We start from the raw sequence: 16073 nt of genomic DNA, 5'->3' as shown, positions 1-16073 counted from the left end.
CATAGCAGTGAGGCGGCGGTGCTCAACCAGCCACGGACCAACATTTAACCCACACACCCGACTCTACATGGACATGACCGTCTAACACCGACTCTGCGTGCGGATAAAGGTAGGCGTGCACGCAGTGGTTTTTCCAACTCCACTCTTGCTTAAAACGCATGTCACAAGGGAGCATGCTAGTGATCATAAAAAGGATCAGGCTGGGATCGCTCTCCGGAGGGTGGTCGCCTGTTATCAGGTCGGTCAACAGGGCTGGAACAGCTGCTTAAAGTTAGTGTTTTATTAACATTGTATTAAAGCTAAGCAGGATGTTTTGTTGGCCTAAATTAAGAATAACGAAAGGAAATACGATATCATCACATCCTAAGCAAAGTCGGTCAGTAAAGCCTGTTTGTATGCCAGGCATACTGCATGAATATATTTGTAATCTGTTGAACCTGTTGATTATTTGCTCCATTTTGTTTTCACAAATTAGCATTGCCTAATGTTTTGGCTGTCAGTAGGACTCGCCCCCAAATGTGTACATCTCAGTTTAATGAGGTGTATCTTGCAGTGTGATATGAGTGTCAGTTAACTTTTGGCAAACCTGTAGCTGAAAACAAGTTAATTGAAACCTTACTTAAATCAACAGTCAACAAATTGTCTAATTTGTATTTAAAGTAGTGTTAATCAGTCTATTTTTGCCTTAAATGCTGATTTGACTATTGTAGTGGTGAGAAAGGATGAGACGACAGGCAGATCAGATCTTAGTTTTATTAGTGTCAAATATACAACAGGGCAATAATACCAAAAGCCCCCATTATACAAATATCACACACATATATGCTTTTCCCCACCCACCTGGCATACGTAATTTAGTACTATAAGTCACATGAGATGCCAAGTTGTATGATAACAGCATCCAAATGAACATAACAAACTCTCCTGACCTCCTATTCTTCCTGATGTTTAGGGTCTTAGTTTGAAACCGTTCCCAGCATTGGAACAGGCCCTAATAACGTACATTTTCTCTGTAACGGGTCTAATCTTTGTTCCTTCAAAATCTCACGTCACGCTTACCTGTTCTTATTGGCAACGGGAATACATTTCTATAGAATTCTTATTTAATCTTGGAAAATGTCACTACTGATTAATCGTTAACAGTCATTTCAAGTGGATCCAGGTCACACATTTACATGTTTGTCTGTTGAATACTGTTACAGTTGCCTAAGGCTCACTGTTGTAACAGGCTTCAGCAGCTGAGATAAAGTCATATCAGATAACCAGGACCCAGAGATGTTTTTTGGTGGTTTGTCATTGTAATTACAGGCAAACCAGTCAGTCTTTACCAAATCTAATCTGCCATTCCTCATGTTTCATGTCCCAAAGGTTGCATTCCTCCGATCTCCACTACCCCCTTCTTCCCTTTGCAAATTACATGCACAATACAGGATCCTGCAGACTACAGCAGGGTTCATTTAATTAGATTGTAGAGAAACTGTAATGTCAAATAAGTGACTGAACAGCAACTATTTAGAATTTGAATTTCCAACAATTTTATTATAGGTGAAGAAATTCAATTTTTTTTGTTTAAAGATTCAAGATTCAAGGCTTTATTGTCATTTGTACATTAGCTACAGTGTAGATATGTCAATGATAAACTTAGGTCACAGGCTCCTCCAAAAGTGCAACATATAGGACATAGAACAAATAAAACAGATAAAATAGTGCAAGTAAATACAAATAAAATAGAATAGAAATAGTGCAAGAAGAGTATACAAATAAATGGAATATGATATATTAGAAAAATAATTTGTAAAATGCAAACAGATGAATGTTTATGGATGTTCTTTCAAAGGTTCAGGTGTTTAACAGTCTTATGGCCTGTGGGATGAAACTGTCCCTGAGTCTGGTGGTTTTAGTCCCGGTTAAAACATCTTAATCCGTGATCAGAACTACATCTAAAAGCCTGATTGTTGCCATTATTTGCCCATTTGTTATTCCAGACTCTCCTGCAACATGCATCCTCTGAACATCTACTTAGAAGAAACATGCTTTAGGTCAGACAGGGAGTACAGTGTTCTCTGAGTGTACGAGGGTTGAGAATACGCTGGGTGGCCGTCTCGCCCCGAGCACGCGCAGCCCTGTCAGAGAGGAGAGGGCTGCAGGGGTCAGGGGGCTCTGAGCGCTGACCATCTGGCCCTCAGGGGGCTGGTTTCCTCCCTGGCTGCCTTTGTTCACCGGGAACAATTGGGAGTTAATCTGGGAGGAGATAAGTAAGGCCCGGTGACACCACTCCTGCGTCGGACAGGTTTCTCTCTTTAGCCTTGAAGGAGACATCTCCTTCCTAAGTTGCTTTGTGAAGGCCTTGGGCTGGGGAGGTTTGGTACAGCTTTTTTGTGTGATTTCGGCAGATTATTTTTCAAACACGAGTGGTAAATTGACTCTGGAGTAAGGCAATGATATATGTTTTTAACTGAAATATTTAACTGAAATTGGTATGACCCTTATATTATTATTATATCCCTTCTCATGAGGTTTGTCGTAAAACTCCTAATATTGAAAATTACAAACTTCAACAGTATGTCATTTATGAGAAGTAAACACATGTAGGTTCTGTCCTTGTTTGACTTTCAGGAATTATGATCAACCAAAATGAGATATGCTTAACTTAAAATGATGTATTCCACATTCAACCTCAAAAGATGCCCTCTTTAAACCTTATTTTGTTTGATCTTATAAGCCTGCTGTTCAGGCGAATAGGTTTTCTAAAAATACTAAATGTCATTTCTGAAATGAAAAATCTCGACCAAGCTTGCGATAGACGACTGCTTCATATCTTTTAGGCAATCGTCACCTGGGCAACCAATTATTTATTTTGCCTCATTATTCTCTCGCTATACTTTTGAGCACACCAGCTCTCCTCTTTTGCTTTTAATGTCTCGTGTTTTCTCAGATGGCCCTCAGTCTTTTCTCAAATGTTCTGTGGTAAATATAGAAGATGTATGTTCATTTGAAACTGATTTTTAATGAATGTGTTATCTTCTTATCCCTTTCTGTTGTGACAAATAAGTGTGTCATATTACACTTAGGGTTGTGTTTGTTGGCATAACAAAAAGGTGTACAAAACCATTGATTACCAATCCAGTGAGTAATAAAGAGGTTTCAGTTTCTGCTGAGGCTTTGGTCGGAGACGTATAATGTTAAATATTGATCAATGATGAAACATCTTTCAAATGAAACACCTCATCATCATTCGCAATATCAATTAAGATCACAAAAACACCAGTGGGACTGGTCAGCAGGCAGATGCTCCTCTTGATCCTCAGTACAGATGGTACAAGGGACTTAATCACGACCAGGGAGATCAGGGCTATTGTTTCACACTTTTTGTGCACGAGGCAACAGGACTTAGACAACAGGTGGTCCGCTAAATGCCCTTCATTCATCAGAACTACTGACGCAGAGGACAGGAACAAATCTAAATTTCACTTGGAGAGACATTTGTGTCATTAAAACAATCTATGATCTGAAAGTAGATAATACAATAAAAGAAAAAGGAACAGTGCTATCAAACTTTAAATGTACTTGAATTATCAAAGTTATGAATTATGTTGAACAGTTTTATGTGAGTGTAACATTATTGAATGTCATTTTATTTGAGTTGTTATTGTTGCATTAGTGTCTAAGCAGCAGCTTAATGTTGTAGCTGCTGGAGGTGAAGCTAATTATATCGGCTTAATACAGTTTGGTGTATAATCCATATAAATGCATCATATTTTATACATCATATATTAGGTGTATAAAATATTAAATAGTGAAGTAACTAGTATGTGTTGCTGTAAATATAGTGGAGTACAACATACCTTATTTAAATTCATTTCAAGTATAACAAAGCATCCCATTAAAATACTCAAGCAAAGTCATACCTTAAAACTGAATTTCAGTACTACGTTAAATTCACTCTAAAATAATAGTATAAACGTTTTCCTATAAATGTTAGTTTGCAATCTATCTATATTGCTTTAGTAAAATAGTGTCAGATGTAAGTTGAAGTCATTAAGTGAAGTCCTGCTGTTACTCAGAAGCTGAATAGAATAGATGGAATTAGCTAATGAGTACAGTGAGGTCACGTAACTCAGATTGTAAATCAGTTATCAGATTAACTGTTAATGGCTGTTTTCATTGAGAATCAAAAGAACATCTTTGTGCTGTGCAGAGCCAAATGTGTTCCGCATGGATGCTAGCTAGTAAACCTGTGTTTTTATTGAGGGTCAAGAATGCCAGGAACACTGTGTTCCCTGGTAATGTTTCAGTTAAAGTAAAGCATAGAGAAATATTCACAAAAAAGTAGAACAGAGAGACATTTTCACATTGGTGGTGTTATGGGTTTTTTTTGTGTGGTTAAAGCTCTATTACTTAAAAGCATTTATTCAAATAGTTTGCTGAAATTGCATGTGTTTCTTGAACCACTCATCCAACCAAAATCAGAATAACACATTTATTAAATGTTATAGCTTTACTGCTATTTTGTTGAAATGGTTTCCATGGAGAAAAATACAGAATCGTTTCTTAGAATGTGGTCGTCGTCTTCTGTATTGGACTTTGAAGTGATCAAACAATTATTTTTTATAAATGCAGCATGAAAGAGGGGGGAGGGGGGGGGGGGGGGGGGGGTGGAGTACAGATAAGGTCTGCGGAGGAGCAAAGGGAGGCTGAGGGAGAGAGATGGGAGAAGAGGTTGAAACAGATGTGGGGGTGATGAAGAGCAACGCAAAGCAGCTGGATGCAAGTCAGATGCAGAGCAGCATTTTTTAATTTAAACTTTACACGTGTGGCTTACCAGTTTTATAAACGGACACACGGTGAGGGTGGAGTGTGCCCTGGGAGGATGACAATGCAACACAAAGTATGTTCTTTAAGAAAGTGCATGACACAGTCGACAATTGGATCATTAAAGCCAATCTCACAAAGGCCCCTCCCCCTGCCTGAAAGGAGATGTCAAAGGTCTGTGACCTCTTCCATTTATGTGCATTGATCCCTCTGGTGGGGGTGGGGTTTCCTCCTCAAAGCCCTCCAACATCAGCTGTTATATCTTAGTTTCACCTGCAGGAAGCAGAACACTTAATGTATTGTATTTTTTTTTAGCCTTAATTGTTTTTCTTGTTCCTTATTTACTTTATTATTGTTGTTTTTTATTTTGTAACTTTCTATGTATGTTCAATGCTTTATGTTCTGAGTGTCTTTTCACTGGAAAGCGACAAGAGAAATATACAGACTGAATTCACTTGATTTATTTAAGTGCATTATTGTTTAGAGCTGACACAATTATTGATCATAAAAATCAACCAGTAACTATTTTAATAATTGATCAATTCAATCATTCAAAGTATTTATTATCAAAAAGGTTTTAGCTTCTCAAATGTGAATATATATAGTGTTTCTAGAGTGTTCTGTGATAGTGAAGTTTATATTTTTGAGGCTAATGAATTTGACTTGCAAGTCATCTTGGGCTCTCGGAAAATTGGGCGATTTTCTTTGAACTGTTTCCGATATTTTATAGACTCAATTATTAATTGAAGCAACTAATAAAAGACATTTGTGCAGGCCTTTTGTTCCACAACCCAGTGCACAAAGTCAATTGAGCAGCTACTCACAGCTGGGAAAACAAAGGTCACAGTGCATACTCATTAGTATATTGAACTGGGGAACAGCTTTGTGGATAAGGAATACTAGGTAAAGTCCATTTGTGTAATACACTTAACCGTACATTTCAATACGAAATAGCAAAGTCTAAAAGTAAAACACACTATAATAATGAGATATAACTTTGTATAACAAATATTTAACTTAAAGTAACAAATCCCCACTAATCAACTTTATAGCTGAGGCACATTACTGTAACTGATCTACTAAGGACTAATAAATGTAGCTTCATTCTAAAATAAACACCTCATCTCTAAATGTCTGACCATGAATTTGTGCTGTTTGTTGCAGGTCAACTTCACGCCTGTGTGTTTATAGCCTACTCATGAGTGAAGGGGAAAGGGAGAGATAGTGAGAATGAAATTCCTCTTAGCTTAAAAAATGCCTTTCTTTGTACCAGCCTTTGAATGTGGCATTTAGTGATGGATGAGAGGAACCGAGCGCCAGGAAGGTAGGACATGAAATGTGTAGGAGTGAAGCCAAAAAGACTGACCTGCACATCCTGCTCTTTGTTGCAAAGCTTTGGATGATTGTGTGTCTGTGTGTGTGTGTGTGTGTGTGTGGTGTGTGTGTGTGTGTGTGTGTGTGTGTGTGTGTGTGTGTGTGTGGTGTGTGTGTGTGTGTGTGTGTGTGGTGTGTGTGTGTGTGTGTGTGTGTGTGTTGTGTGTGTGTGTGTGTGTGTGTGTGTGTGTGTGTGTTGTGTGTGTGTGTGTGTGTGTGTGTGTGTGTGTGTGTGTGTGTGTGTGTGTGTGTGTGTGTGTGTGTGTGTGTGTGTGTGTGTGTGTGTGTGTGTGTGTTTATATGTATGCATGAATGGAACATGACCCCTGTAGATGCTACTTCCTGTTTTCCTGTTAGTTATCTCTGATTCTGACATGCATGGCAGCTTCTTATCTGGCACTGCTGACTAACTGAAGGACTGCTTGTTTATTTACCCGCTAGCCCTGATTCTATTTAATATTTAACATTGCTTAATCCTATTTATACAACTACTTCATGCCACTGTTCCAAGGTATTTGTATAGAGCCGTATACAGTAAATAGAACAGAGTTAAATAAGGTCGTGAGCTCAGATTGTTTACCTCTATGGGTCTCTTTTTGACTGTACTTTTAGATTAAGACTAATTAAGATGGCGCCGTGGATGGCTGCCTCTGTGTTGTGGTGCGCTCTGTTTTGTCTTGTGTTGTGCGCTAATTCAGTGTTAACACTAACACCGTGCTCTTTCACCAGAGAAGAGCTCTTAAACATCAGAGGAACATCTCCAGCGGATTTGTTTCCCACTTTAAAGAAATTGTAAATCCTGCACATGTTGCACATTTCCTCTCCACACTACCTCTCCTAAATCAGCACAGCTCTCTACTTTGAATATAGTATACAGTATATTTCATATTTTATTAGATTTAACTGTACTGTATATTTTCTTCTCTCTTATGCCAGTTTATTTATATTTTGAGATGTTTTAAAATAGTTTGTTTTTACTCTTTCTAATTAAGTGCAATGCCTTGTTTTTGTATGCTGCTGCAACAGAAACATTTCCCAATTTGGGATCAATAAAGTACATCTTATCTTATCTTACTCAATTTATCACATTCTGAGATTAAAATTGAAATATAACGTATCTGAATGCGCCCTAGAGTCTTTGGTTGGTAAGCACGTTAAAGCAAAGTCAAGGTGTTGCTCTAAGGCTAGAGTACCTTTGTGCCTGTGTGAGATAGCATGTCAAGTTGTGTTCTGTTCCTTTAGTTTACATTTCTTTAGCCGGAAAACACACAAGGAGCATTACCCCTAAACCCGAGTAGTCGCATCTAGCATCCCAATACATCAGGGTTGTTGCATGAAGTGCTTATATCTCATGTCTCTCTGATTTGTGTGGACTCAATTACATCAGCGAAGTGTGCATGCGGCTCTACAGTATGAAGAGCTCTTTGTAATCATATATCCTCATCCTCTCCATTGAAAGCTGCAAAGCATCTAGCTGAGAATCCCTTCTCACACAGTAATGTTATGATGGAACAGTGTGTTCTCACAGAGTGTACCGCTGTAAACCACCCCCCCCCCCCCCCCCCCCCCCCCCCCCCTTGCACAGATGCCAACCTCAGTGGAACAGTACCTGCGGCCAGAAATTATTTCTTGCCGCTTACATGTCCTTTTGACAGAGTACAGTGTGTACTGTGCTTAGATTAAAGTACAATTATTTGATGGGACGTTAATGTTTTCTAAGGTTTTGATTGTTTTGGCCTTTGATATAAGTGTCAGAATTGTTTGCAAAGGTAGAAGATTGACATGGACACATAGGTGACCATACAATGCTTTTATTATTTAACTTTCATTTTCCATTCAAGCCGTGCCAGCTTCAACACTGAGCATTTCCGGAAAGCCTCTGTTTGTCATAACTTATGTTGACAACTTGCAGTTTACTGAGATAAGAGATGGGGAAATATGTATTGTATTTGTTAAAAAATAGCCAAATATTTACCTTATATAAGGTGTAATAACCTTGCTTTTTCATGCTCTTTTTCAGTACTTTTAAATTGCTTTTATAAGAAAAAAACACATGTGAGATGTTGAGTTTTCGACTTGTCATGTAAATCAGTTTTCATGTCTAGTTCAAGGAGATTGATTTGGATTAATGCTGGATTTTACTTCAGCTCCGACTGATACAAGTTGTTCATAGTCAGTCACCAGATATGAACATAACTTGGAAACATCAGGCAGGGTTGTGTATCTTGGAATAGTTGTTGTGAAAGGCAGGACAGTGTGCTAACAACAGCTGGAAACACTCAGGCTTGTAGCCAGATTTCCCATCTCGTGCTGATGTGGGAATTTGAGTGTTGCAGGAGCATAGTTTTTCTGTATACTATCCCAAAATATCCCTGCCCAAACACACACACACAGACACACACACCATTCCAAACATCACTCTCTCTCACTCTCCCTCCCTCCCTCCCTCCCTCTTCATATTGAAACACAAGGTCAGCATGTGGCGATGCTGCCAGGGTTTGTGGGGGAGAGAGCTGTCTGCAGCAGAAGGCTTTTCCATAGGCTGTCACACGTTGTCCAAGGCTACGGTGACCAAGACCCAGCCCTCTGCTGCGAGGACTCAACGTTCCTCTGACAGCCGAGGTCACTCTCCCTTTTTCTTTGTGCACATTTGTAATGCAGCTCAACCTGAAAAGAAACTTGAAAATTAAGATTTGCTTATTGATTTTCTGTGTATTGACATGCTGATATAATCAATAGCATTAAAGGACAGATTAGCAATTTTCATTAAACTAATTCAGTAAAACCAGTTACGGGTACATTTAGGAAGACCGAGTGCTGTGTGGGATCTACTTGTTCATATATAATTAGCAACATTGATTGTACGTTTTTTTTTTTCTTTTGAGGTATCTCTTGAAAAAAGCTTTCTTGTTGTTAATGCAGAATATGTCCAGGGCATTTATTGTGAAAGGGGATTTCTACACACTGGCCGCCAGAAATGAATTTTAAAACAATGATTTTAGATTATCAATCTTATCGCAGATGGCATCATTATTTATAAGTTCAATCAACATTCACTTCATAATGCAAATGCAAAAATATCTTTTGACACTTAAAAACTTTGTACAGACAAATGACAAAAGACAGGAAACCCATGTGAACTGGAGGACTCATGACAAACACAGATCCCATTTAGTTAATGAGTGTTGCAATATATATATATATATTTATATTTACCTTTTTCTATTTGACTGCGAGCAATGCATGCAGCTGTTCTCACATGGTGGCCTAACACCTTAATCAGACACTTAATGTCTGTTCTTCCTCTAATTTGTCAACACATCTGTGTGTTTTCATTTTTACAATCAAACCAAACCTGAATCTCAGCTTCAAGCTTTAATAAGAAAACATTTCAAACACATGAACACATTTTACCTGCAGTAGCTTTCTCTGTATCTTTGTCTCCTATGACAAAATAAGCAGGGCCAACTCAGGAATGCTACGCTGGTAGTATGGTAATCCATTTCTGCTGTGTTTATGCTGTTTGTGTCCCCTTTCTATGCACTTAACAATACAAAATGCAACCTTTGTCACCATAGTGGAAACATCTGCCCTTTTTAACCAGAGTCAGGTTTGCGGTTTCAATTATTTTTTCTAAACTAAGCTAATCTGATGCCTGCTATAGCCTTATATTGATTGGACATGTATGAGAGTGGTATTTATATTCTTATCAATTGGTCTGCAAAAACACCAATTAGCACATTTCCCAAGATGTCATTCTATTCCTTAAAATTCACTTTTATGTTTCAACATACACAACGGTGGTGCATTTTATATTTGTGTTCCCCTTTTGGACTATTGCAGAATTAAATCAGCACTTCAAGCATTATAAGAAGGGCTATGGTTTTAACAGTGTTTGGGAGTCTGATGTTAAGTTGTGTTTACTTTCTTAATGCACTAGCAATGATTCAAGGACATTATATGAAGAAAAACCGAAGCCCATATATTACACACAGTCAAGATCATGAAATTAGGATAGGCAAACATTCTGCTTCGGCAGAACTTGCTCAGTTCTTAGGTATGATGAATAATACTTTTAAACAGCCATTACCAATGTTTTGGTGCAAGATTGAAAGTAGGAACATTGTGAAACCTTTTTCAAATGCCCACTCATCAATTCACTTGAGCGTCCTAGTTGTTTTAAGGATATTGTGGCTGGAAAAAAGAAGGAATAGAGTTAGGTCAACATTCTATTTCTTCTTCTTTCTGTAACTTTCCACCTGAGTGCTGCTTTAACTGTTATGTGTGCCTGGTACACGACGTTGTCCACAGGAGCCCTGTCCTAATTGTCACATCTGCCAGTTGGTAAAGTATCTCATCCCTCAGAGGGATCAGAGCAGGATGAAGTGCACCAGGCCTGAATAGGTTTACTGTCACTTTTTTCTCATCAGCAAGGTTTGTGTGTGGGGTCAAGCTCTCAACAAAGGCTGGCTCAGCTTCCATTGTCCCGTTAAAACAAAAAAAGAGTCCTGCTGATGCCGTTGCTCTTGCTGCTGTAAGGAGGACTGATGGGATTTAAGTGTGGGTTCTGTCACCGAGGGCAACCTGGTGCTTATTAATCGGGAGAGTGGGGGGGTAATGGAGGGGATGTGGCAAGAGATTGAGGGGGGGTAGCGGGGGTGGGTTGTGCTGATGCAGCAATGCCGCCTGGGGTCAGGAAGAGGGACATGATGGATCCAGCTGATCGGCCGGTAAGGAAGTTTAGAGGGGAAAGGGGAGGAGGCGCCCTTCGTCGGGACATTGAGAAGCCTCTTTGTCACAGTGTCACTCAAATGGATTCAAGGTGGCTGAGACTTTTTTCAGGAAGGCAAAGAATGGAGAGGTCCTATTGTGAAAGGTGGGTCTCTCTCTGGACGCCTGATCAACACAACAGACTCTTTCTTATGTCCTCTCCATGAGTGCTCAGGGCTCCTGCGTGGCTAAATTGAGTTAGTGTGTCAGTTGCGTGAACTTTTCAGGGAAGAACTTTGAGTGCACCGCCTGTCTTTTGTATGTCTGCCTTTTATGTATATCCCTTTATTTGGAGGGGGGAAACGTTTCCAAGATGTTGAGTGAAGATTCTCACACACAAACAGTTGACATATTTATCTTTTATATCTACTTAACACATCCAATGAGTAGACAGGCTAGGGCTGCATCTAATCGGTGTTTTCCTAATCGATTTATTTGCTTATTAGTTCTTAAATTATCTGAATCATCTGTCAAATGTCAGATGAAAGTGAGATATCCTAGTTTCCTAAAGCTAACTATTGCATAAGACAATAAAAAGCAGCCAAAGCTTGTGTTCAAGAACCAGCAATTGTTTCACTTTCCTTCTCTTGTAAAAATCTTTAATTAGTTGATTAGTAGTAGTAGTTTACAATGTATCTCCTGTTGATCAATTCATTTGATTAATCGACTATTTGTTTCAGCTCTAGAACAGACTACTGGTTTACCCAAATATATTTGTTTGTATCGACTATCAAAAAGTGTCACGAACCAAAAGCTATCATAATCATCATCTGTTTCCCAATCCCAATTTCTTCTGCAATAACAACTACATATTACATAATTATTTTTATAGTGAAGATTGTGAAATGCTGTTTATTTTAGATAATTTTGACACACATATTTGCTGGTATTGATACCACAACTGAGGTTAAACAACACAAAAACCTTCGACTGTGTTTTATTTTTTTATAGTTTAGCTAATGTGGTGATCATCTCTGAAACTCCCCTTTATTATCACGTCTTCAGCACCCCATTCTGAGTGACATGTGATGTGGGGGCAGATCTGAGTGCAGCTCTAGCCAGCCCCTGGAAACAAAACCTGACCCCTTAGCTAGTTCTGTCATCTGATAAGAGCCAGTGTTTTGATAGTGTTGGCCCTCTCAACGTGATGCATGGCTCTCCTTTTACACCCCATAACAAACAGGGCTGTCTAAACAACAGTTTATGGCCAGGACAAGGCCTGGTCAACCATCATCAAAGATCTTCTCTGGGATGAGTCATTAGGTGTGGACCAGATGTTAGAAGAAGCTCTGGTGATGGCGGAGGATCAATTTCTGTCTCTGAATAGGATCAGGCTATAATTAAGGAACTGGCGAATGAGTGGGATCATGTGTAATGCGCTTATTTTAACCTTCATTTTTCATTAGTGTTATAAGCATAGGGATCATTTTCCAGTCTTAAGATAAACAGGGGAATGCTAAGTGGATGCATCTGTACCAGAAAGAAATCCAGCAGCTGTTCATGTTTTTATTTTTGTTCTCCTTCCCTCCTCTTGCCCTTTACCATTGACCGGGGTTTGACCAGACCTGGTGACAGCTTTACAGTATGAAATAGAACTCTTTGTTGTCTCATTCAATATGGCTTGTCTGAATAAGTCCATAAATGCATTAGGGTCCTGTGTCTCTGCCTGTTGTTCTGACTTTAGGTGAACTGACGTTCAACCCGGCAGCATTGTAAAATGCAGATTGGGTTCACTGACAGGCCTTCTATTTTATTACACAGTCATGAACAGCGTTGTAAACTGTCACTCGTCCTTCACTTTCATTCACTTATTCTATCGGGGAATACTGCCATGAGAACTGACCTCTCTGCTCACTGGTCACATTAAGAAAGAGCTGACGTTTTTAGCAAAGCATGGAGGAATTTGAGCTTGTGTGTAAAGATGGAAGATACAAGGTTTGCCCCAAGGATGCAATTGGTAGAACATGTTCCTAACAGGCAAGAGATGTATGAATGTGTTCTTTACTAATGGAAAAAGGAATTTGCAATTGCAGTAATAAAATGAAACATTTGAAGTTGCCATTGTTCAATTGATTTGTTTTGGTTGACCGTGTCAAAGACTTTTGGGATTATTTTGAGTTCAGTTTAAACAATTAGTTCATTAATTAATAAGCTGAGTGATGAAAATCTCAAGCTATTTATATAATTGATTAATCATTCAAGCAAAAACATCCTCCAGTTCCAGTTTGATTAGACTGTCGGACATAAAAAGCAGTTTTAATGGGCAATTTGCACTGCTTTGAGAAAACTTGATGAACCCAAAATAAGTAATTTGTTAAGAAATTCATTCATAATAAAAAATACATTTAAAAGATTAATCATAAAAATGATGCATTCCTGTTTTCCTTTTACAAAAATATGTTAAAAGTATTTTTTATCCGTATTCATTGAAACTGCATCAATGAAAAAGTACATACAATCAGTAAATGGCCAGCTATTTCACAAATGAAGAAAACAAATTTAATCAAGAAATAACGCTTTAATGTTTATTATGATAACCTTAATTTGATTTCAATTCAGTGTAAGGAAGTGTTATCCATGAGTCGGATACTTTCAACAAGGCTTGTTTGCCATGTGTGCTGCATCACTTGTCTGTTTGGTGGGCCGGTGCCCTTAAATGATGCTCTCCTTTGTTTGTGGCTGGGATTTAGTTTAAGGTTAAATACCTTGCCCTTAAACTCATCCGCTGGGCCAGAGTGTGTGGCAAGGTCACCCCTCCAATCAGGCTAGTGTTAACACAAAGGCCGCTTGTTCCCTAATGAATTAGCGCTACAGTTCCTCAGCGCAGCTCCAAACCGCCCTCCAGCCCCTCGCAGGCCTTCACAGCCCTGCTAGCCTTTCACACGCACCCCCTTGTCCCTAATTTTGAAATGAGTTTTATAACTGGACAGTAAACTTCCAGTGGCTTAATGATGATGACTTCTTCATCTGCCCAAATGCTCCTTTTGTCCGCCCCTCCTCAGGCCCTGTACCCTGCCCCCGTTCCCTCTGGTCACATCAGGCCTTAAACCCCGGTTCACCTCACTTTATAGTTCCACAGATAATCCCCTAGCACACACACACACACACACACACACACACACACACACACACACACACACACACACACCCACATGCATGTGCACACACACATGCACCCTCAGGGTATTATCTCCACTGAGCCCTGCTCTGTCTCTCCTTCTCTCTCTCTTTCTCTTGTTGCTGCCGTCTTCAGCAATGGCATTCAGATGGAATGTTTGCCTTTGTTTGTGTGGCCCACTGGAAAACCATGAATGACCTTAGCTCATCTGCTATCCTCACTAGCATCAATTTGCACTTCAGTGCCCAGCAGGTAGTCCCGAGGAGCGGGAGGAGGGGGGCTTCGGAGGTTGAGGGGCTTTTATAAGGAAATTAGAGCTTTGGATTGCCACCCGGCTAGTAAACACTCGTGCGAGTCCTCACACCCTTGGCGTCAGGTATAACACGGCAGGCAGGTAGAAAAAGGGAATTCTGTTGCGGGAATTTTCACATTGTTGTCATGTTTTGTTTTTTGACATTTGAGCAGCAGGTTTGTTTTCTTATTGTAAGAGTCAGACGTGCTAACTAGCACCTCTGTTGCTGTACTTCCTCCCCACCTGATACTCATCTCTCATGGCTCGATTTGTCAGTTGAACCTCATCCTGAAGTATCCGAACCTCAAGCAGCCACGGAAAGTAATCAACAGAGGCCATCCTAATGTGCACAGTTAGTCATGTATGCTGAGTCAGCAGACACAAAGCTGTGGCGCTCCTATGGGAATCCTAAGAGAATAAAAACCCCACCCCCTCCACATTTAAGAGCATCAAGCACAAGATCTCCCAGAACCCCCAACAGCTGATCATGTGACTCGTCTTTCCTCAGGTGGCGGTGGCAGGGACACTTCCCCTTTGTCAGGGACTTTAGCAAGAGCTCAATGCAGCGGTGAGGGATGGGTTTAGTGGGCGGGAAGCCATTCAATCCACACTCTTTTGTTTTTTTGCACAGTGGCTTTTGAGGCCAAAGAAAATGCCGGGTTTACTCATTATCTCTGTTCTAAATGGGCTATTTAAGACAGGCCACGTCAAAGTCAGGGGCTAGGCATAAATCACGCTGACAGCTCTTTTCCCCCAGTTGAACTTGTGGCTCAATTGTATCATTGTTGAGATTTGACTTTTGTTACACCGAATGAAGTTAATTCACAATATCTCCATCACTTCAAATGTCAATTATAATCTGAGGCATTGTTTGAGGCTTACCGCCATACTGTATTTCCATGTGTCGTCTTAATTAAGCAATAACCAGACACATTTCACAGTCAAACTCAAGCCCAATGTTTAGAGAAATGTGGCTGATGGAGAGAAAGGAGTGCGTGAAAGCGCCGTAAGGACTAATGGAGGCCCTGATTGGCTGGCGGGGAGGTTTACAGCAGCCATGGTGCTGACTGTCCCCCTAATATAACCATTGGAGTGGAGGTGCGAAGAGCTGCACACGACTTGATTAAAACAACTGTTGACCGTGTCTGTTGGTAATGAACTGGAACAGCAGTCACGGCTCAGCTAAGCTAAAACCTGTGCAAGTCAAGGGAAATGTGGATGAGAATTTAAAAAGACCAATGTAACCAGCGTTTGTTGTAATCATTCATTCATATGTTTACGTTTTGTTTTAAGTAGGTACCTTCTCTTGAAGTTAATATAAAAAAAACAAGTCAACCTTTTACTTTATATCATCTTTTTAAAAGCTTTGTAACTCTTCATGAATCTGATCAGTTAATCTGAGGGGGGGGATTGTATGAAAGAGAGACCTAAAAAGGCCATGTCATGGTACATTGTGAGTGCATCACACTGGCCATCAAGTAGATGAGAGTTTGCTCAGATCTACTATTTACCTGACAAATTCTTGCTGACTTTACTTGGCATTAGTTAGTCTGCAGGAAAACAGACAAAGGGGTCTTAGAGCATACTGCTGTAACTTAAGATGTGTGAGACCAAATTGTTACAACAATTAAACAATCTTTAATAGAAAATGGATAATAATTAACTTAATATAATCAAATATAACATACACTATGAGGAAGTTCCACA

General features: G+C 39.7%; 1 protein-coding gene across 2 annotated transcripts in view; it reads left to right on the top strand.

Moving 5' to 3' along the window:
• greb1l (GREB1 like retinoic acid receptor coactivator) overlaps positions 1-16073 on the top strand; it is a 45575-nt gene continuing 29502 nt past the window's right edge. For both annotated transcript variants that reach the window (XM_034137746.1, XM_034137748.1), the window contains exon 1: positions 1-109. The gene's annotated coding sequence lies outside the window, so the exon portion shown is untranslated. The remainder of the gene's footprint in view (positions 110-16073) is intronic.

Source organism: Trematomus bernacchii, unplaced genomic scaffold (assembly GCF_902827165.1).
Source record: "Trematomus bernacchii unplaced genomic scaffold, fTreBer1.1, whole genome shotgun sequence".
NCBI classification, from domain to species: Eukaryota; Metazoa; Chordata; class Actinopteri; order Perciformes; family Nototheniidae; genus Trematomus; species Trematomus bernacchii.
The sequence above is the reverse complement of the archived record's forward strand: the minus strand, read 5'-3'. Positions and strand labels throughout refer to the sequence as shown.